The 25037-nt window shown below is 42.5% G+C and overlaps 1 protein-coding gene across 3 annotated transcripts in view; it reads right to left on the reverse strand.

Moving 5' to 3' along the window:
* OCIAD1 (OCIA domain containing 1) overlaps positions 1 to 25037 on the reverse strand; it is a 700525-nt gene that overhangs the window by 84678 nt on the left and 590810 nt on the right. The gene's annotated exons all lie outside the window — the stretch shown is intronic.

Consider the following 25037-nt stretch of genomic DNA (forward strand, 5'->3'; position numbering starts at 1 on the left):
TGCGTTGGGGCACACCAGGAATACACATACCCCTCCCGTGGCAGTGAAAACGCATGTGAAATTCCCCACGCACCCCTCAGAATACACGTACCCCACTCGCCCAAGGCCTATCGCGTGTGATTCTCCATGAACACCCCCCGGAATACACGTACCTCGCTAGCACAAGGCCTGTCGCTTGTGATACTCCCCGTGCACCCCTCAGAATACACGTACCCCGCTCGCCCAAGGCCTATTGCGTGTGAAACTTCCAGCGCACCCCCCAAATGCACTGTCCCGGCCGTGTGAACTGGTGCCGGGTTAGCGTGGCCCTTTGCGCTGCATTGGGGATTTCAATGCCTTATCCTTGCACAAGGGGCGTTCTTGGGGGCGTAACTGGCACTGCGGGATGTTCTCTTCAAAATGGTTTGGATATTCCATGAATACGCGGTGCGCCAGAATGCTGTTTAGCGCACACGGCTGGCGCACGCTAGCTCTCTGCGCTGCTCGCGTGCGCTGCCTCTGCACTGAAATCTATGAATTACCCTGAACATGTTTTGCTCTTCGTTTGGGTACACTACAAATCCAACATCTTGCCTATGCAGATGATTTCATTTTGTTAGATCAGAACCCGAACGGGTTGCAACGCTCAATTAACACCTTTCATAATTATATAAAGGATTTGGACCTTGATATGAATCCCCAAAAATACATTTTGATTACACATCCAAAAAGACGCCACCTTGATTTGCTAAAATGGTACCTAAATACCATTGAATTGGAGAAGGTGGCCCTTGTGGAAATATCTTGGCTTTCAAATGAAATCAAAATATTCTAATATAATAAAATTAAACAAGATGTCTTCCCGAAATTTTTGCCTATGAAGCCCAGAGGGGTAAATTAAATTGTAAGTGTTGTAAATTCTCCTTTTTACCAGTTATAAATTGTATTAAGCAAAGGTCATCCCTTCTCTGACAGAGCAGAACGGAGGAGAATTTAAAGACACAAAATTTCTTTCAGACAAGGTTGAGAGCAAACTCTGATGTTGTGTATTGAAGTTACCCCAAGGCGTCCATATTGTCATAATTAGATCCGCACTGATCGTCCCACATAATCGTTATTAAAGAAGCACTGTTGACGATTATCCTCCAATGTTGATTTAAGAATCCATCAAATGGAAGCTGGAAACTATGGCAAGTGCAGAACGCTAGAATGTAGCTATGAAAATGAAAGAATAAAAGCATATATTTCAGTGGCTGTATTTTTATTGAATAAACACATTAAATTATGTTAGCTACGTTAAAATTTCAGAATATATGATTGAGCAAGGCACAAAACACCTAAAGTGCAACACTCTGGCAGCTATAGTGCGGCGTATAAATATCTTTCATCATAACATAGCGTATGATCTGCATTCTTTTCATCAAAAAGTACATTCGTCCATCACATAGTCATCAAGTGCACAGCACACATGCGATTTTCAAACACCAAAATATTATATAAAGTTACACTCACATAATTTCAGGGTGTTCCATTCTCTCGATTTCACACTGTACAACAGATCTCAGAAATAGAAACCAAAGTTTCTTGTATCCACTTTCAATATAGTCAATGTTATCAATTCTATGTGGGTATTCGACAGATTGTGTCCTTTAAACTGTTAGTGCGTTTCATTCAAGGACAAATAACAAGCCTCTATCCAGTGAACTAAGCCAGAGGGGTAGGTTATGTTTTGGAGAAAGAATGCCACCAAAAAATGCAGACAGCAGAAGAGCTTGCTTCAGATTCGTGGTTTGCAAAACTAGAGATAAATTAAAGTCCAAAACGAGGGTGGAAGCCTTGGGAGCAGACAATGCGATAAGGAGTGAGTGAAGGATGTGTGGGTTAGCTTGACCTAAGACTCTTTGCCAGTCCACGAGCCTCCCAGGTGCACAGTGTAATGATTAAGCAACATTGTTTCATAGTCCGCAATTAGTTGCTAGCTCTAGCTTGGTCTCATGCAGATGAGCCCAGCAGACCCCACATTATGGAAGACTGACAAACTGTGGCCAATGGCCTGGCATCTCTAATTGAGCAGGCTGGACATGCATAGGGTCTCACCAACCAGCCATGCTGGTTTTTACTGTGTATGTGTGCATCACTCATGATACTTTTTGGCTTTATAGGTTTCTGCTTGTAGTGTTTTGGCAGAATGTTCCGTAGCAGCAGAGTTCTTTGCTGATACCTAGTTGTGTGTGAAAATAAAACTTGTTATCCTTGCAAGTTTTACTTGGGTCTTTTTCCCTAGCGGATTGTATTTTTCCTGGTGTGAGCGAACATGGGCTTGCCTTCACCATAAAGTGCACTACCACAACTTCTTCCCATATCTCCCGTGACATGAATGGTAAATAAATTGCGATCAACCGTGTACATGCAAAACCAGGGCAATTGCAGGTGGTGAGTTGCAAGCAAATTAATCAACGAACTATGTTGGCTAATGCAGTTGGTCAATTACGTACAAACATTAGTGCCCCTACAACTTCTGCCTGGTAACAATGCTTGATTAATATCAACCACACAACTAATAGTTATAGTTCCGTCGATCCTTGTTTATATTTTAATTATTTCTTTGGGAAGTGTGTAATGCGCCTACACAACTAATGGTGTTCCAAGGCCACTGCGCCTCTGGACCGGTTACGTGAGGGGTTACAGTGGATGTTGTAGCCGCCAGTGAGGAGTGTGTAAAAAGCAGTAACAGAGATAGCTGTGAACCATGTCTCAGTGAGGCCGAGAACATCCAGGTCAAAGACTTAAAGGAGACAGATATCAGAGGAATGTTTTACAGCAGGTCGAGAGTTGAGGTAGCTTGGTGAATCCGGTTGCCACCTTTGAGGCTCTTTCGAGCAGGGCAACAGGTATGTGGTACCCACATCAGTGGTGGAGAGGGGAGGCAGACAGAGTAGTGACGGGATCAGTGAGAAATATGATACACGGAAGACAACTATCGATAAGGAGGAGGTTTGGCTGAGAGCTCTGGGCCATGATACTGCCATTCTGATAGACAAAAGTACTTTCCATCTGGTGCCATCATTAATGGGCGAAGAAGAGAAAGTGTAGTGGACAAATACAATGTGGGTAGCGCATATGTCCGGAGAGCTAGCGCCAAAAAGGTTGTCTGTGACAGTCTGCCTGGAAGCAGCACTGACATTTTTGTCAGCGACGGGCATGCTGGGATTGTTAAGTATTCACAATACATTCCAACATTGTCATTAATGACAGTCTATTTTTATTTGTTGTAATGAATATTTTACACAGACTTTTCACAAACATCTATAGAAGCTAAAAGCATATGTGTCAAGAATGTCAATCAAAACATTCTTTTCCATGATTTTAAAACAAAACAGCATACTTCAAATAACTACATTGACATTTCCGGTTTATATATATCAATGACAGAAGAAAAGCAATTTAAAGAAATTTAAAGTTTAATTAAACCATCAATGCATATTTAACATGGTTACATAGCCAAAAATAAATAAATAAAAATACACTATTGAACATTAACATTCCAAGTCTTATACCATTACATTATTGCTTTAATCGATAGTGTCCAAATATTGGTTAACATATTCAAACTTGCTTGTGGACATTTGTTGATGATGGCTACAAATCATTTAAATCTGGAAGTCAACCTTTCAACCAGTACTTATTTTGGAGGACAAGCCTCTTTTGCAATATTCTGCGGCATAGTCCGTGCCCTGGGAACAACATCTGAAGCCATTCTGTGTCTATGCATGGCCAGCACAGTTAATGTAAGATCTTTCACAAAATCAAAATCCATTTACTGGAATATTGGCTAGGCCACCCACTCTTTGTTTCGTTTTGTAAATGCCATGATTTAACGAAGCATCCTGAAAGTTCCTGCAGTTTTGGTTTGTTCCCTCTCAATGTTCTAGTTGTGCTCAAGTACAGCCAGTCTTGTTCTTGCCTCTATACCGTCTATGCCAAAATGCAACCTTTTTGGCCTGTACTTTAGGCACATATTATGGAACACCTCCAAATCTCCAGTGTGGCAGAATTCGGTGAGTCCATTCAGGTTTCTTGAAAGCGGTTTGTCGTACACAATTTTCTCTAGTGCTGCGTGCGATGGAGAACCTGATACCAACAACTTCTTCTTACGCTCCTGTACTTTAGTCAATGGTACATGTCCACATTCATGGAAATGTTCGTTTTCTCTCCAAGAGTGTACATTGGAACAATGATACATCAAAGAATGCAATTTTTCAAGTAGAATATCTACAGATCTGCCACACATTTCTGAGCACCACCAAAGATGGTTGCTGATAGACAGACTACTTTAAGATGTTTTCTGAACCCTTTTTCTTTTACCAGCAGCTGTAAATTCTTTAGAAAATTATTTTGCAACATGCAATAGATCAAATTGACGTTTAATGTGTGGCAAATGCTCTCGCATGGCCTTTGCTATTCCAGCATGCCTGTCAGTGGCTATCATGTAGGGATGTAACGGTATACCGTGAACCACTTAATTGACCAATAATAACCGTCACATTGTTTATACCGGTATACCGTTTATACCGTTAAGTGTGCTTTTCAGTCTGATTTGGAAAGGCTGCAGAAAGCAAGTGCTGCGCAGTCTTGGTCTTGCACTGTTGGATGTGCCATCTGCCAAGTAGTTTCAGTTGGAGCAGCCTTTAATGCCATTCCATAAACCACACGTGCCTGACAAAATCAATATGTCAGCAATAGGAAGAATAAATACAGTGCCAAGAAGGAAAAGGGTTTACTTTGGGATGGCGGCTTTGGGGTTTATATATTTATAATGGATAATGTTTGCTAAACATATGACAATGGGGGATTTCCCTAGTTCTATCATTGAATTTACATATAATAAGTCACACTGCAAAATTCACTCATCTCTGTGGGTATTCACTGCTGCCATACCAAAGGTGACATGTCCGTGTTTACTGAACACCTTTTGGCTCGCAAGTAAACTAAAGGCTGTCACAGAGAGAGAGAGAGAGAGACAGAGAGACAGAGAGACAGAGTGTGAGTGAGTGTGTGTGTGTGTGTGTGTGTGTGTGTGTGTGTGTGTGTGTGTTCATGCGCACACGCGTATACTACCATCAGCCTCGATTGATCTGTGGCGTGCAGGTTATAAAGATGGCAACATGTTCATCTTCACCAGTAGCCAGTGGGGGAGCCAAAAGCCTAAATGACCACGTAAGAAAAGCTATTAAGTTTGCTTTGCCAGTCACAGCAGGGCTCTCCCCTCCTCCTCTCCACACGTGTGTTTGTGTTTGGTGGAAGCAAGGGGTGACATTTCAGTGGAAAGTATGTTTGAAAAGCCCAATTCTGGTCCTGGGTGCCTGGTTTTGTTTGTGATGATAAATCTGACAGTTTATGACCTTTTAGAAAATATTTGTTAAGATTAGTTAACTCCACCTGCTATACCGCGATAACCATGATATACCGTCATTTGGCAAGAAGGTTATCGTACCGTCATAAAACCAATACCATGACACCCCTACTATCAGGTCTATTTGCATTCCCCTGGATTCCAGAAATTCGATTGATTTAATGAAAGCATGTTTCTCCATGGCAACATATGATGTACATTCCGACACCTGCACTATGACCGAACTTACTATTTATTTACTTTCCATGTCTTGAAAGTGATAAGTGCAGTATTTCGCGGAAAATCCTGGACTGTCACACTGTCCGTCGCCAGCAAGCCTTACACTTTTGCCAGCGAGTGTACTGTCAATTGATATCTGTTTGGTTTTCTGGGCATGACTAATAGAGGGGAACCAGAAATCCTTCTGATATTTGAAGTCCCGCATTTTAGAAAGGAACTGAAGTCCCACAAATTGACAGAAACTTGACATTTTACTGAAAGTTGATCTGCTGAACAGCAAAGCCGATTAACAAAGTACATTTCCCGCAGGCACTTTTCCAAGCATAGGTTGGCCTGACCATGAAAATGTGTTATGGTGGTGGACACAGCTGGCTTGGATTTTCAGGTTGGTACCTTTGTTTCCGATATATCTTCTGTTTTTTCACTTTCATCTGGGATATGATGTGCAATGTAGCAATGACCCATGGTTACTTTCCATGTCTCGCTGGTGGCATTCAATTCATATTCAGGCCATTGGACATCTGCATCTCAACTCTGAATCTTAACTTGGCCATGCTGTGCCTCAAAAAGTAGTTGATCCATAGTGACATCTGTTTGGCAAGCAACATCATTAGTGTCGGTTGGTGTCTGAATCTTTATGCTCCTCTTCCTCCTGGGCTTTTAACAGATTGAAAGGAAAACATGCTCAATTTATATCGCACATACAGAAGATAAGATTTACCAATTAAAAACCTAATATGCTTAAAATATCCGCTTATAAAATTCTCCAAAACAAACTGGTTTGTTCTTTACCCTGGTCTTCTTAATTTTCTTTGAAGAAGTACACTTGACTTTCCAACCACAATTCCAAGCTGCAAAAATTGGCATCATCAAAATGGGTGTAAGCGTGCGGCGATGTCAGCTTAAGGAGCAGGTGGAATGATTTAGTACTGCAAGGGCACTTGCATTTAGGGTGATGTATCAACGGATAAGATTAGCACAAGATGGGAGCATACAACCCGTTCTTTTCACATGTGTAAATGTGAGGAAAACTAAGGTAAAATGCATGGTGAATTTCTTTTAAGATCGCTTACAGTGTTCGTAGACAAATATTCCCGATCGATTCGGACAGTAACGTTTCTGAGGAAACTTTTCCTTTAAGCACTTAATTATGGAATGTACCAAATTGACACATATTCAAGTTTTATACTTCTGTAAGTTTATCCATGATCAAGGTATCTTCCAGACTCCCCTTTTTTGAGAAATAACTTTGAAAGGAAGATATAAATCCTTAATCAGCAACAATCAGGAAAGATCCGCAATCATGGGCCAACTTAATTAGCAACACCCTGCTACTAATAAACAACCTGAACCAAATACCCTTGTCATGGAAAACTGCAACAATAGTACCCATCACAAACAAGGACCGAGAGACGATCCAACAAACTTTCGTCCAATCGCCCTACTAGATCCTTTAGGGAAACTGTTTGCAGCTATTCTCCTGAAAAAACTCAAGAAATGGGCAACCCCGACCGAACACTTTGCAATCAGACAAACTGGCTTCACCCCAAACGTTGGCACAAACGTCAACTTACTCGTGCTGAACCTGATCAAGCATGAAGCAACTGAGAAAAATACAACCATATATGCGGCTTGCATAGATTTACACATGGCCTTTGATGGAATCTCCAGACAAAAACTATGGGAGAAATTAGAAACCTGGAATTGCCCAAACGACGACATAGGACCAATCAAACAACTTTACTCAAACAGCTCAATAACGATCAGACAAACAAAGGAAGGACAAACTAATGCGAACATCCCTACTTCAAATGGTCTAAAACAAGGCTGTCCCCTAGCAGCCACGCTGCACAATCTATTTACAGCAGACATTGAGAGCCACTTCCAGGTAGAGGCCCTGAATCCACCAAAGAAACTCCATGCAAGTGAAAATCATGATGTATGCAGATGATATAATTTTATTAGATAAAACAACTTCTGGACTGCAAAATAGTCTGCTACAACTACGCCAATACATGGATCAGAATGAACTGACGATTAACACAAACAAAACGAAAGTCATGTCTCCCACCAAAACTCACCACAAGAAGAAAAAACAACTAACGCTGCTTCTAAATGGAAATCAGCTAGACGAAGTATCTACATTCAAGTATCTGGGAATTACCATAAACCAGTCCAAATCAGAAAAGGAATGGACCAGTAAATTGGAAGAAAAAAAACACAATTTCTTGCAAGACAAGGATTCGTAATACAACGCAGATATGGAAAATACTCACTAAAACCCATAACGACGTACTACAAGCAGAAAGTGATCCAAACCATTGTATATGGAACTGAAGCCATGATGAACGCCACCACATACAACTAGAAGCCTGCTTTTGGCGTAGGATCCTACAACTCCCACCCTCATTTCCAATGCCTAGAATAAGACGTGAAATAGCAGTACAATCAATCAGTTTGATCGTCTTATGGAAACAACTTGATCTATACCGTAAGCTGCTAGCAGATGAAAAAAAACAGCAATTCAAATCCTAAAATCATACCCGACGCAATGAACAATACCATCTTACACAAATGGAAAGATAACCTTAATCGACATTTGATGGAAGAGGATATTACTCACGAAATGCTCACGTTGCGCCCCCAAAATGCAAAGATAAAGCTGATGAGAAATGATTGGATTAAAACAATCAACCAGAAAAGAAAATACAGCCTGAATTTAGAATGTAAAACGGATACGAGGACAATCAACAAGCTTCCAGCTTATCTGACTATTTTCCCGGACAACAAGATTCGATCAACATATCTGAAAATACGGATGAACATCATACCTACTTGTTTGTACCTTACCAAAACAAGGGAGACCCCTTTAACTCCTACAGTACCAAGGGCGAGATATCTCGCCCTTGGAATTGCACACGCGTGCCAAGGACGAGATAGCTGGTCCTTTTTGGCACTCTGTTTTGAGCGATCCCTGCAAAGCAGGGATCGCTCAAAACTGTAATCCAACCCCCGGGCTATGTGAGGGGGAGGTCCCCCCTCACTGCCAGGGGGCTGGATTACCTTCAGTTTCACGTCGACGTGCGTAAAGCACGTCGGCGTGAAAGTAATTTTCACCGCAGCAGCCATTTCGGGCTGCTGCGGTGAAAACAGAAGGTGAGTGTTCCCCTTTCTCCGCCTTGGTCTCCGGCTGTATTTCAAGCCAGAGATCGAGGCGGGTATCGGTGGAAAGGGAAGATTCTCCCCTTTACAACGATACCCATTGTGTGGCATTGCCGCCCACGGATCGCGGGCCCTGCACCGATCCGCGGGCAGCAATGTCACCGGATCAATGTAGATCCGTTTGTGACGCGGGGGAGGGGGGCTGCTTACTAGGTAAGCGGCCCTCTTCCCCGTGGCCCCAAAGCGTGGGGCCACAGCGCCGGAGACCCCAGGAGGCAGATGACCACTGCCTACAGGGGTGAAAATGAAGAAAAAAAAAATCAATGGAAGGGGGGAGGTGGGAGAGGGGAGGGAGGTTCTCCCCTTTCCAAGGACACCACATATATGAGGCATTGCTGATCACGGATCAGCGCAGAGTGCTTGATCCGTGCCCAGCAACCCACTAGACCACCATGGATCAGTTTGTGACTTGGGGGGCTGGGGGGCTGCTTCAAGTAAGCAGCCCCCTCCACCCCCCGGCCCCCAAAGCATGGGGGACATAGGTGCACAACCCTGGGGGCAGATGGCTGATCATCTGCCCCGAGGGAAGGGGACAAAAAAAATATAATAATTTAAAAAAACATGATGGGAAGGGGGAGGGGGTTTGAGGGCCCTAGCCACCAGGGATTTTTTTGGAAATGGTGTCCTTGGAAAGGGGAGATTCTCCCCTTTTCAAGGACACCCTGTGTGACAGCATTGCTGCCCGCGGATCGGGCGCAGGGCGCTCGATGCGCGGGCAGCAATGCACACTAGACACAGGGATGTCTTTGAATGGGGGGGAGGTGTGGGCTGCTTACAGTAAGCAGCCCTCGCACCCCCTGGCCTCCAAAGCATGGGGGCACATATGTGTACAACCCTGGGGGCAGATGGCTCATCTGCTCCCAGGGAAGGGGGCAAAAAAAAAATGAAAAAAACGTGATAGGAAGGGGGGAGGGGGTTTGTGGGCCCTAGCCAACAGGGATTTTTTCAGAAATGGTGTCCTTGAAAAGGGGAGATTCTCCCCTTTCCAAGGACACCCTGTGCGACAGCATTGCTGCCCGCGCATCGGGCGCAGGGTGCTCGATGCGCGGGCAGCAATGCACACTAGACACAGGGATGTCTTTGAATGGGGGGGGCTGCTTACAGTAAGCAGCCCTCGCCCCCGGCCCTCAAAGCATGGGGGCACATATGTGTACAACCCTCGGGACAGATGGCTGATCATCTGCCCCCAGGGAAGGGGGCAAAATAAAAAACGAAAAGCACAACAACAAAAAAAGGAATTTTGGGTGGGAGTGGGGGGCAACTAGCCACCAGGGATATATTTTACAGAAAAGGGGGGTGGCCCTCTCCCCCTCACCCCAAGGGGAAATGGGGGCACCCCTTGTAGCCCTCCCTGGGGGCAGATATCTGCTCCTAGGTAGGGGCATCTGACCCCAGGGAGGGCTGCATGAGATGGCCCCCTCTTTATCTGCCCCCATTTTTGGGGGCCCTCTCTCCCCCACCCCAAATGGAGGGGGGTGTACCTCACGCAGCCGTTTGTAGGAGGCCCTGGTAGGCCTGCATGAGGTGCCCCCGCCACCCATTTGGGGTGAGGGGGGAGAGGGCCCCCAAAAATGGTGGGACAGGTCCCCCAGTGGGCGGGGCAGTAAGCTTTGGGCACCCCGGGGCCAGATTGGCACACCACTGTGCCCCTCTGCGCCAAGGCAAGTTTTGTAAAAGAAAAAAATGGAAAATGGTGGAACGCTTTTTAGGGGGGCTATGGGGCCCCCCAAAGGGTATGGGAATTTTCTAATGGGATGGGGCACTGACCCCCCCCAGCCGCAATGGAGTGGGTGCCATGTCATGCAGCCCTCCCTGGGACCAGATATATGCTCCTAGGAACAGACGCCTGAGCCCAGGGAGGAGTGCAGGACAGCCCCCCCATTATCTGCCCCTGGGGAGGGCTACATGAGATGGGCCCCCACTCCAATTTGGCCATGTGTGGATTCCCATGGGTGTCCTCTTTTGGGAAATGCATGGGGTTCCCTGTTTTCCTTGCTGGCTTCGACACCGTAGGCCCAAATCTGTAGGTTGCCCACATGAACAAAATGGGATGTGCTGAAAGGCTTGGGGTTACCAGTGGGTTACCCTTTTCCTTTTGCGCGCCCGGTAGGTGCACCCACACATGTGAGGTACTGTTTTCATCGGGACACGTGTGGGGACGCGGGAAGGTAGGCCATGTGTTGTTGGCGGTGTGTTTCGGTGGGTGGCCAGAGCGAAATATCTGAGAATTGTCTTCATTACCAGCCAATTTCAGAGACATTTCCCTGTGTCCACTCACCGAAACACGTCGCCAACAACAGATGTCATACCTTCTCTCGTTCCCACAGGTGTCCCGACGAAAAAGGTACCTCACATGTGTGGGTGCACCTACCGGGGGGGGGCAAAAGGAAAAGGGTAACCCACTGGTAACCCCAAGCCTTTCGGCACATCCCATTTTGTTCATGTGGGCAACCTACAGATTTTAGCCTAGTGTGTCGAAGCCAGCAAGGAAAACAGGGAACCCCATGCATTTCCCAAAAGAGGACACCTGTGGGAATCCACAGAGGTCTGCCAAATTGCCCCAGTTTTTATAAGCCACAATCCCCGACAAAGTGTGATATTTGGTGGGGAAAAAACACAATGTTTACTTTGTCTGGGGTACTGGGTAATAAATCCTGGGCCGCTTCGCGCAAATCATACCTCTGCGGATTCCCACGGGTGTCCTCTTTTCGGAAATGCATGGGGTTCCTTGTTTCCCTTGGTGGCTTGGACACCCGAGGCCCATATCTGTATGGTGTGCGGAGAAAGTGTCAAATTCAGGTGTGGAAACAGACTTGTGGTTACCTGTGTTTTAGGCTTTCCTCTTGGCGCCCAGGTAGGTGCACCCACACATGAGGTAACGTTTTCATCGGGACACCGGAGGGAACGCGGGACAGTAGGCCATATGTTGTTGGCGGTGTGTTTCGATGGGTGAGCCGAGGGAAATGTGCGGAAAATTCGTTTTTTCCCCACATTTCGGACTTTGCGGGGGTGTCTGGGTAATACATTCTGGGCCGATTTGCGCAAATCATACCTCTGCGGATTCCCACGGGTGTCATCTTTGTGGAAATGCATGGGGTTCCCTGTTTTCCTTGGTGGCTTGGACACATGAGGCCCATATCTGTATGTTGCAAAGTGTGAAATTCAGGTGTGAAAACAGACTTGGGGTTACTTGTGTTTTAGGCTTTCCCCTTGGCGCCCACGTAGGTGCACCCACACATGTGAGGTACTGTTTTCATAAGCACACCTGTGGGAATGCGGAAAGGTATAACATTTGTTGTGTTGGTGTGGTTTTCATAACGTTTTGACCCATTTGCTGGTGCCCTTTGTCACACAACCCTTTCATTTCCCAAATGTGACCTACATTTAGTCGCTGCTTTAGGCACCATACACTTTTGTAACCTGCACAAGTCACCTACCCTTGAAAAGGTCTGCCTGGGCTCTTTCAAAAAATGTGTGCTTGCTGTTCCTCACCACATTGGTTTTCCCGATTTACACATGCAAAGTGCATCTGTTCAGGCTGTGAGCGTAAAACTTCTGTGTACCATGGCTCAGTGTTTGGCTTGTGGTATTGCTGGTTTTGTAAAACACTACAAAAAATGTGTGCTTTCCTAACTCCAAGAGTCGGGGGAATGCAGAGGAGCATTGCTTTTCTCAAAATTCATAGAAGCCATTGCCGTACCAAGCCAAGCATGTCCAACACATACCTTTTTTTCGTTCATTTTCTTGCTTTTCCCCCAATCTATGGCATTTTCCCCTTCCTAGTGTTTGCCTGACCTACGCAAATCACCCCTTCCTAAACTTGGAATTGTGTCTACTTTTCAGAAATATATGCCTTTCCGTCCTCCAATTTGGCTTTCCTACCCTTTTCTCCCATTCCGCCCGTGCATGTCCAATTGGCAAAAATGGCCAAAATCGCCTACCTCTTACAAAACAGTTGATAACCACATCAAAATATTTTTTTACGTTTCCACTCAACCTGTTCTTGAAAGCCAGGAAATTGGGGAATTCAGCACAGCAAACCATTTGTTCCTAGCTCTTACAAGGAAAAAACCACAGGCTTCTTTGTACATAATTTTATTGGCATTTTTTGAAAAAACCCAACAATTTTGCCCTTTTTTGCTTATTTTCTCTCACCTCCCTACAGCAACCTAGGATTCCTGGGTGGCGTTACGACCGCCTACATGTGGGGAAAAAAGTAGCCAAATTTGGCCAAGATATCTCATGTAACAAATAAGTTACAAGCCATTGAATGGCCACATACCAAAATCACCAAAAAAGGCCCTGGCACGGGGGGAAATACCCATGGCAGTTAAAGGTTTAACAGAACAATTCTGTCGCTTCTGTCCAGAGACACAGAAACACTACACCATCTCTTGATGGAATGCGACAACCTCTCAGAACAAAGACTGCGATTTGGCACCTTTTTCAAGATCTCCCAACAAAACATGGATGCAGAAGAAAGATGGACAATGATGCTCAATGGCAAATCAAACAAATTGATTTTTACGATATGTCAATTTCTTCAAGAAATACTAGAGTTAGACAAAGATACCAAACACTAGAAACACACAAAACTGAAAATTATTTTAGAAAGTCCAATAAATTAAAAGTTTAAAATTAAACTATACCATTTACAAAAAAAGAAATCCTTAATCATTGCTGCTACGTTATATATTAAAAATGTGCTGAGTATGAATTAGTAACTGACAATCAATTCGATTTGAATAGTTGATTATCATGAATGTTATGATGCATTTAATTAACTTTATTAATTACTCATTCAGGGATTAAGAACATGTCATTTCTATTCGTTTTATGTAGTTTTGAGAATTGTATTTCTAAATTGTATAGTATTTTTTTAAAAAATATGATGATCTTGTCATATCTACGTTTTGTAAAGATTGTAACAAGGTACAAATAAAATATATATATATATATCTATAGTAAAAACATAACCCAGTACCTTATATTATGAAATCTTTTTTATCAATACTAAATTATAGTCTATTAAACATCCTGTATTTTCTGTCAGAGGTACTCCTAATGGTGTTTGTAGTCCACCATTTCAACTCTAGAGGTATGCATTTTATGGACAAGTTTCTTCCTACAGTCCTGTCTGAAGGCTATCTCTATGAGGTACAAACAATGTGTCCTCGATGCAGAGTTAACGGTGCAACCATCTCGTCTTTCCCTACTATGAAAACAATCTATCACATTTTGTAGACAGAAGTTGATATACTCTGCAATGTCCATTTGCGCTTAATTACAGAAAGTGTGCCCCTGCACAAATGTCATTTGTGTTGTAGGTGGCACACGTGGCATTGCAGAAGGGAACAGAAGCCCCTTGTGTAATTGTGACCAGCTGTACGTGGCGTGCCCCCTTTTCATAGTGGTGTGCTAGGCAACTGAGGGACTCCTTTTGCCTGTACATTTGATCCATATTAACCTTGTGCAGGGGTAATCAGGTCCTGCACGCACTTCCACCCAATGGTTGGCGCATCAGCACTCTGAACTACCACCCCCCCTACAAGGTAACGGATAGCATACTGACATACTGCACACCCCAGTGGAGGGGACTTTACAACCGACCCTTCCCAAACTGTAGTCTGATAATGATGCGTGTGGGCTAAGGGCAGCATTTATTAGTTATGCTACCTTTGGTCGTGCACATTGTTGATTATGCCTTATGCAAATATGGGACTTCCATTGTTTGTGCACATACTCTGTACTATTAATCTACCTGAATGAACCACATGCCAGTAGGTGGCGGTGGGAAGTTCGGTCTAAGGGATCTTATGTGGGGCCCCTCTACTGGAGGGCACCATTACATAGGGGCCCCTCTGTCTCACCGTTGGAGCTCTGGTCTCCATGAAAATGGTGCATGGAGCAAGTCTGCACGAACACTTATGGTGCAGCTCATGCCACACTGTTCGTACAAGCAAAATCGCTAGGGCGCATACGTTCCCAAGGGGCCAGGTGGACGGACGCACAGTTCTGTGTATTTAGGCTCTGTCGCTTTCAGGTGTTGCAGCGGTGCTCGGCAGAGGTGTTTCTTTTAAGTAATTGGCCCAAAGCTCCAGGGTCCACCTAATGAATTGGGACTTTAATATGGTTGTATATTGCAGCTTTCATCCGGTGCCCCTGTGAATCTGTCCCCAACCATACAGAGTACACGAGACTCAAAGCTCTCTGTCCGGGCTCTACGGGCGTACTACCGCTCATGTGGTGCGCCCCCTTTATTAACGCACACGCGGCGGAGTTGCGTCACTCCGCCACGTGTGTCTTATTTAGACACCACAAGTACTACAACCCTCGACATAGCTGCTAAAATAAACATGCCTTATCTAACATGCAGCAATCCACCCGTATTTAAAATCAACACCAAACATCGCTTTGGCAGAGCATACGTGCATTCTATGGTCCGCTAAACTCTAGAACACTTTGAAGATTCAATTGATAAATGTGCTCTCTCTGAGGTTTCTTTAATTCATGCGACATTCCGGCAACTAAACTCCTCAAGCAAATGCAGATCATTCAGCAGGAGACATCCGCCATTCATTGTAAACAAAACAAAACATTTCAAAAGGGCGCTTGTACGAATTATTAGGCTTGCTTATTACTTTGCACTTCACCGTTACCAGTCTAGCCAGATTGAGATCTCATTTCAGCATACATTTTTCTAAGATCCCAATCTCCTTTCCCGTTTGTAGTTTCATTATGCATGACTGATTGCGAACACAATAGCTGGATTTCCTGCTTTGCAAAATAACACCACCAACGCCATTGTGGCATTCCATAACAAACTGTAAGAGTCTTGCAGTGTTTTTTTGGAAACCCTTGATTCAATCAAACCATTCAAAATGGGGCACGATAACTCAATTCTAAGCAATACCTTCTGAGAGGCACACATGCAAAATGAATGGGTATCCTAGACGCACACAATCGCCCAACAAGTCCCCCCCCCCCCACTGTAGTAGTCACAAAACAACGGAGCACCTCTTAATTGTGCTCAAGTCTCTTTTCAATTTATTTAAAATGATCCCTACTAGCCAGGGGTCATTACTGTACATTAACTGTACATGGACAACAGCCTGTTCCACTAGTGGTAAAGCATATTTTCATCTGAGTGGAAAAACAAACAATGGTACACACAATATACAAGAAGAGATGAGATTCTTGACCCACTAATAAGAGATGCTTTGTTGTTTTGTGAAACTACTGGGAGGACAACTTGTTTATAGACCTACACATTATTACCACTCTCATTAAAACCAGAGTGGGCCCTGCCCTGTCCTGGTCTGCCACCTTCCCAATCTCTTCAGATCAGCCACAATGCACACCCCCTCATCCAGTGGAATAACAAAAGAGCAGTCTTGGCGCTCACTCAAAGGGCCTGGCTAAAGATTCCCCACAGCCTACAGTTGGGGGTAGGGGGAACACATTCTATGTCACCATTTGGTTGCTTAAATAGAAATGGGCGGATACAAAGGAATGCTCTTTAATCTCCCAGGGCAGGCAGCCTGATGGGAGCTAAAACACTGAACTGCAACTGAAAGTTAGTAATTGCTCTGTCAGCAAGGTGCTAACGCAGACGAAACCAGAGTAAAAGGTAAAGAGGTGAAAACACTGCTGGGTGCTATAAAAGGCAGTCTAAAACATGCTGCAAAGTGCACTTTTAAAGTCTTCAGTTAAAGTGAGAGCAGCCAGCCAGCAAAGGGCTGCCTGTAACATGCACGCAAGTCAAAGTGAACATTTAATACCATGAAAGAAATATGTTGCTGTGTAGTAAGACTGCCAACATAGGGGCAACTGCTTGTCAACCCCCACCCTTCAATTCCCCAAGGCTTTTGAACACATACACAGAACAAGAAAATCACAACATTTTGGGACGGTTGGGCATACTGATATGTTCCAATTGGTCTTCCGGAACTGTCCAGCAAAAAATATGCAGAATCCTAATTTGCACAATATGGATTGACATGATCAGAAGCAACATCACAGTAAATAACATTACAAGCAGTGACATTAGTTTTCAATAGTCAAGGACCCCCATTGGTAAAGACATTGAAAGAAGTTTAGTTGTCATGTGTAAGCCAAGAGAATAATGTGCTGTGCAACATACAAATATTTACTATAATTAATTTGAAACAACTCAATAGTTTAGTAAATCATGAGGGTTTTTTCTTCAAAAATTGCAAACTAAATCACTTCTAGCGACGCCCAATGTCAGCAGATAAAGCACAGTGAGATTAAATGATTTGCCCAGGATCACACATTTCGTTAAAGCGGTGAAATCGGTATTTGGACCTAGGCTATGATTTAGGCACTTGACTGCATATCTTCCCAGTGATAGGTCACATAAATATTTGTTAAGGTTTGGGTTTACAAAAATGAAATAAGTACCTTTTCTATCAATGAAGTGAAAAGTAAACATATCACAAGAAACCAACCTGACACTATATATATTTTGTTATAGAAATAGGTCATGCAGAGACATGTATATGATTATTTTCGCCAACCTGAATGCAAGAATGCAGAAGCAGCCTGCAAAGGAACCTGGACCTAAATACAAAACCATTTGGTCTTAAAAAAGGTATTTCTAGTTAAAGAGTATGCAATAAAAGGTAATCTGCCTGCCATTATTTTACACAGCATGCAGCATTATACTCCCCTCCCATTGATTATCACCCACCAATCGCACCTTTTAAAAGACAACAGTCCTTACCCAAGCACCCCTGTGTCTGGGTCATCAACCTCTAATCTGTTTATTAAAATGAGGTTTATCCAAAGCTGAACCTAGGGGTTTACGGGGAGCAGTGGGAAAGGTGCTGTGCTTCCCTGCACTTTTAACCATCACACGAAAAGTATGAGCTGGGAAGACTTGGACAGCTGATCCTGCTTCAGAGGAGAAAAGTCAGGGCTTATTTCCTGTCCCAAGCTGGCTGTATGCGAGACATGGTGCATGCAATTGGGACAGTCCTGCAAAATGCGGGCGGGTTGGCCACCCTACAGACACACCCAGCTGTGTTCCCCGACCTTGGGTTTCATCTGGGCTCGTTTAGCTGCCAACTCAGTATAAGTTGAACACAGAGAACTCACAAAAAGGGGATTTTCGTCAACCATGTGGATTTTTTTGGCCCATTTCAATAAAACCTTATTTAAGTGGTTGCATTTTAATTGTTTGCCTGTTCATTTATCTATTGCACCTGTGACTGCGTATAAGTGGGCAGCTAGGGCAAGCACCTGTCCATCTCGCATCACACATATGCTCCCCTTTTACTCCTTTCGTTCCTGCTTCCTTTTCCTCCCATAGAGCCTTCTTTTTGCCCCTTTCTTCCAAAGGCCATGGCTAGTGGGCCCCAAAGAAACAGATTTGTGCAACATGTACAGTGGCCATGGCCGAAGGGCATGGCTAGTGGGACGAAGAAACCTATTGGTGCAACATGTACAGTAGCCACGGCCAAAGGCCATGGATAGTGGCCCAAAGAAACCTATTGGTGCAACATGTACAGTGGCCACGGCTGAAGACCATGGCTAGTGGGCCCCGAAAAAACTATAGTATAACACAACCCTTGAAATTAAGGTGATCAGATTGAATGTAGAAAATACATAGCAAAAAACCCTTTGAAATGCAGTGACAAAAACTTTGGCTAAAAGAGAGTTAATGTGATCAGATTTAACCCAACAAAACCCCTGAAATTCAGCAATTGCATATCGAGCAAATCCATGCGCCCCTGTTGCGCAGCGTATGACCAAAATGACATCACAAATGACAGCACTGATGGCATCACTAATTACAGCATGCATGATATGGCACTGATTTGATTAATTACATTTTGAAATATGACAACTATTTTTTAACAAAGCATGTGAATATTTCATACTTAGACAATACAATGTATGCTGCTCTTGTCTCTTATGTAACAAATGGTATACAATTATGTAGCATGAGTAACTGATTCTTTTCAAATGAACCAAACTTCAAATTCTTAGATTATATATTATCTTTTTTTTTAATTTATTGTTTTGCTGTATGAAACAACCTTTCAATAATTACAAAAAATGTATAAAAACATATTAACATATTACAATTCAATTCATCAGTATATAACAACTTTTCAACATTTTACGACTGACATCCAATGTATATAAACCATAATAGCAGCATTTTTTCTATCACCTTCCCCTCATAAAAGCATTCACAATTACTTCGGGTATAGTTCATTTAAAAAACCTGTTGTTGCCAATCTAATTGACATTCTCTTTGCACCAAAAATCAGTAGCCATAATTCTTCCATATCGGTTATCATTTGCGCTTTAAAGCAATGGAAATAGTATTTACGACATATAGCATATAATGCAGGACAGTAGGCGATGACATGTTTCAACGTTTCGGCAGAATCAAGGTCCTTACAAAATCGACAAATGTTCTCACTGGCATCTATTAGTTTTCGCCTAAATAAAATATCCTTTGTATGCCACAAATTTAGACGAAAACGAATATAGTCATCTCTAAATTTTGGAGATGGATATTTTAAGATATAAGATTCTGTAACTCTGAATTTTTTGTGGCCAACTGGGCAATGTTCCAGTCTTTAGAGTGGGAACATTTTTCCAAAGTATATATCCAATCTTGCCGATACAGTTTAGTTTTAGCTTGCGTCGGATTGTGAATTAAAGTATCTGAAGAGATGTCCGCCTCAGAAAGAACATTTATAGCTGTATTTAACCAGCATTTAGGGTATTGATGATCTGTATATAGTAAATATTTACCCGAAATACAAGATATATCTACACATTGTAATGACAGAATGCATTTTCTCAACAAAGCTATCAATTTCCATGTAACAGTGCTATAGAACGATAGCAGCCCTAATTCAAAACGAATCATTGCAATCGGAATACAGGTAGGCAAGTTAAAAATTGAGCGCCAGTATTTACCCTCCAATCGATCCCACACTAAACGGGGCAACATCGATACAGCTTCAGAACCATAAGAGATAAAGGGTTTTGCTTTCATGGAATAATATGATATTATATGATTGCACGTAAACTTTCCAAACCTATATAATATAACCCTAGATTGGGAAATTAGGGTTTGCAGTTTCAATTTAAGTTCTTTTTGAAACACTTTATCATTGTTATCCTGGCTAATCATAATACCCAAGTATCTATTGTATTATATATTGAAGTTGAGAGGATTTGCTCCTTTTTTATTTACCACTTGAATTGAGAGTATTTTGTCATTTTACGATTTTGGCACATCATAATTTGAGTTTTCGTTAAGTTTATGGTCATGGCATTTTCTACGGTATACTCCGATAACCCATTAATCAACCGTTGCAAACCTGCTGGAGTTTTTGACAATGAAACAAGATCGTCTGCATAAAGGATCCATGGTATCTGTTCTTGATCTAGTTTGGGAGCGTCAGAGTTAACATTCTGAAATTTTTCACCCATATCCAGGATGAATAAGTTAACTATAGTAGCCGCCAGGATGCATCCCTGCTTCAGTCCTCGATATGTTAAGATGGGAGGAGTTAACATCCCATCGCGAGTAAGACGGATATGAACTGATGTGTTTTCGTGAAAGATAGAAATTAACTTGACCAGTGAATAAGGGCAGCCCAATAGCAGGAGTTTATGCAGCATTAGATTGCGGTCTATAGAATCGAATGCTTCCTTGAAGTCTACAAAGGCAACGAATAACGGTTGCCTTTGCTGACAGCAGAGAGCCTTGATTGCAGTCAAGGAGACGATATTTATAGCCGTTCCCTTACCAGCCACAAATCCTGTCTGAAACCTATCTCTCATGTTCGATGAGTTGATCCATTGTTGAAGATCTCTTAGAATTAGTGAAGCAAAGATTTTCCCTGGAACATCTAATAAGGCGATTGGCCTATAATTTGCGGGGTTTTGTCTATCGCCTTTTTTATAAATGGGTACAATCAATGAAGTACACCACGATTTAGGGATCTTTTGGGTAATTACAACTTGAGAGAAGATTTCAAACAGGATGGGAGCCCATAAATCCAGAAATTCTTTCAGCATGGCATTAGAAAGCCCATCAGGGCCTGGAGCACGGGATCTACTAGCTTTGTGAATAAGATAAAGAATACCATCTATTGTAAAAGCTATTGAGAAGGATCCCTCAAGTTTTACAGAAGGTACGCAATTAGTAGGAGGGAGAAGAGCATAAAGACAAGCAAAATGGGAGATGCATGTGGAAGAAGCAACATCATTAATCTGCATTTGACATTGGGTGGTGTTATATGTGTCTGTTATTAATGACCAACATCCTGCAGAGTTTTTTGTTAAAACTTTAACCAACATTGCGCCTCACCATCTTTTTGATATAATAGCGAATGATAAGTTCTTCTCCAATTCCTATGTTTGGTCTTAATTGCTTTAAGAGCAGCCCAGCGCTGATCAACTGGTAGAGATTGGACCGCTTTCTTATTTATTCGAAATAGAGCTTTCGCTTTATGCATATCTTGATTCTAAAAATGTGCTGCAACTGAAGATCTTGTTATCTTAGTAGAACCAGCAAATTGATACATTAGTTTTGTGTAATCAAAATCGGAATTCCAATCATTTAGCGAGGTTTTACATGATATTTTAAGGCAATCTGTAAAGTGCAATAGTTTGCTACTAGACCATCGTAAACGGTTTCGACCAGGATTTACATCAATAGTACCTTCCATTGTTATAGAAGACACAAGTGGAGCAATTCCTTGGTTACCAGAGCTCAGTGGCCAGTGGAGATGCAACATATTATGATCACTAGCCAAAGATGGCAAAACCTGAAACCCCTTCAGGAGATGGAACAATGAACGCCTAACATAAATGAAGTCAATGGTAGCCACAGAACTACCCCTTTTCCATGTCGGGTGGGGAGGAGAGTCCTCAGGAAATGAACCATTCACCATAAACATATCTTTCGACTGTATAAACGCATTCCAGCTTCGTAATCGATCGTCTGATAATACTTTGCTATTATTTAAACAATGGAGATTTAAATCTCCCGCTAGAATTATGTGCGATTGTTTGTTGTATTGGTATATTTTTTCCCATAAGCGCTCAAGAGAGCGCAAGTAGGAATCGGTAGAGAAAGCAGCTGGATTCCAATATGTATTAATCAGAGAATACTGACAATCGTCAATCGATAATTGGGCTAACTGGATATACGGGGTCAAGGTTTCATGTGAGAACACTCATAGATGGAGTTGTTTTCAACATCAACAAACCAGACATTGGGCGACCCTTAGTGGCAGAAATAGCAGGATTTAGGATGGGATAATAACCATCCCACGACGGGCAGTTAGATAGCCATGTTTCCTGTAGCAGTATAAAATTATACTCTCGTAATTTAATGCCGGCATCAGAAAAAAGATGTTTGAAGCCTCTAGCTTAATAATGAGAGTTGCTTACCGGAGGAAACGTTAATCTTGAGAGGCAGAACACCAATATTTACACTGTTGTTTGCATTGTGAACCACTAAAATCTGCTTTGGTAGAGTCGCCCAATGTTACTTGCTCATCTTTACATGAAACCGAAATAGTAGAGCTTCTTTGATGGTCAGTAGCTAGATTAAAACCCAGATCCCACAAGACTGAGCGAGCGGCCCAAAGAGTATTTAAAACCACTCTTGAGCGGAGCCAAAGCCGTACTAAAGACAGGTCATTATTATTTAGAAATTCAACTTGTTCAATGTCACCCGAATTAATATCCTCCAACGCATATATGTCACCAAAAATGGCTAAAAGGCTAGCACGATTCAGATCATATGAATGATACGGCAAAGGCCTACATTTAATAATTAATGAAGGGAAAATCTTTTTTACATTGGGTTTTTTCTGTCTATTTTGAGTACTCTCCGAATTCGTAATGGGTATAGCATGGAAGCTTACCTGTTCAGTAAGACCAGACGGAATTTGCTTTAGATTAGAAGCAGCAAATAGAGTTTGTTTTAGATTAGAAGTAGCAATAGATGAGGGTAATTTCTGCCTGCCTTCATCACACGTAGCAGCACGATTACCAGAAGTCTGGTGATATTTTAACATGTATTGTTCAATGGCTGATACTATGATACACTCTAAGGTTGGAGGCAAGGAGGATAAGTTACATTGATCCATTTTATTCGCAACCGCCAAAGGAAGAAGGGAAGGCAGTTGTGGTACAGAATTTATGATAGAAGGCAATCTAAGTTGAGATAGCTTATTTGCTTCAATTTGAGAAAGAGAACTGTCTTTAAATTTAGATCCATCAATGACATTAGTTTCAGCTAAAGGAAGTTTCATGCTTTTAGCGTCTAGATAAAGGTCTATTTCTTTGCGCAACTCTGCACGTTTTAAACACAATTCAGCATTCAATAGATCGTTCACTCTTGGAGCAGTGATTAATTTCGGGTGATTATCCAATACAGCAGATTCATCGTCAATCAAAGCCACAATGTTATTTAAGGGCGAGTGTTCAACTGAAAGTTGTACATTTGCAAGCCCTTTTAGGCTTTTCTCTGCAGCGATTTTTGCATATTTATCCCATACTACTTTAGCAGCCATGGTCATTTTATTTTTGGCAGGTAGCTTTAGTCCTTTCAAGAATGATTTAGCAATAACGGAAGGAATATGCTGCTTTGGTCGATTTTTTGTTTTCTTTCTTAAGGGGCTTGTATGAGTCTGTTTAGCAGGGGCAGCACCGAGAAAATTGTAAATAGTTCTTTAGAAGATTGTAGTACATTCACTGATGCTGAAGGCAACACAATATTAGATACTGGACATACAGGAGCACACTTGTGAACAGGGGAATGAAGTTCTCGAATAATATGTGGGAATGGAGGTAGGGTAATCTGGGCAGATGTAGCCATATTTTCTATGGCCAATTTCGGCTTCTCCAATTGATACAATGGAGAATCCTTGGTTGCTTTCTGCTGTAATAATTTTGCAGGAGGTGACTTTGGTTTTTTAGGAGGAATGAGAGTAATGTCGTTTAATGGTTTCAACTGTTGTAAGCGTAACTGTGATTGCCATCTAATTAATTTAGTAAGTTGTTTATCCTGGATTTTAAGTTTTTCATCCAACGTCTTGCATAATTTAAACAATGATGATATAGCCAGATTCATAGCATGCAAGGTAGTTTCAATTAATATTGTGGAAGACAGACATGCAGTAGATGGAGATGACGAAGAAGGCAGGGGCATGGAAGGAAGAGGGATGGGTTTCGGTATGATATGAGACCGTCTGGGAGTAGGCGCTATATATGAGGATACTGACATATGTTTCTCATCATCAGAATAAATGTGAGAGATTTCAGGTAGTTCGTAGTTTGCCTCAGGCGCCACATTATTATCAGTAAAGGATGAATTAGAACAGTGATCAAGTTTATCTTGATCCTTTATAGACTCGTCAACCAATGCTATAGCCGTAGGATTGAAAGATGTACCACACATAGAAGAAATACACGGAGCAGCAGGAGTTAATAAACAATTTGACCCAGGTATAACTAAAGGCTTGCTAGTGGGCATAAAATTATCTCTCTGCGGCAACGGTGTGATCACTTCTTTTGTAGCCTGTATATATCTTTGTCACGTGGTAATCAATATTGAAATCCGGTAAAAGGGCCGGTTGTATTGGAATTTCGCTATCCTTCAGCATTGTTATATTTGAAATAGAGCACTTGGATTTAGGCTGCATTATGGCAGATGGAATATCAAGCGCAGCAAAATTACAGGGCAGATCATTGCTACATACCCTTTTGTCTTTACCCATAGTGGAGAGCATCTCCTGTATATCACGCAACGCTACCGTTGCTTTAAATTTTGCGATTTTAGGAACTCGGGAAGCTGAAGCCGCATGCGGACGCGGCGTACTACCCATTATTTTCCTTTTCTGAGGAGCAAGAGGTGGGGAAGATGGGACTGCCGCCAGTTTGCTTGATCTAAGATAGTAAAAGCATCGGCGCATTTAAGACGCCACCCAAAAAGTACTAGAAATACATTTCAGTTAAAAAGGGTAAATTTGTTAATGTTTTTAAAAGGGAAATAGAATAGAAAAGGGCAGACTTTGGCGCCACATGCAAAGTGCTGCACCGACTAATAACAAATGTATTAAAAACTTAAATTAATAGTATTCTTAGTCAATACGCAGTTATATAGATTCTTTTTTTTTTATAGAAGTGGTCACAT

This window comes from Ambystoma mexicanum, chromosome 6q, assembly GCF_040938575.1.
Source record: "Ambystoma mexicanum isolate Mex_15411 chromosome 6q, UKY_AmexF1_1, whole genome shotgun sequence".
NCBI lineage: Eukaryota > Metazoa > Chordata > Amphibia > Caudata > Ambystomatidae > Ambystoma > Ambystoma mexicanum.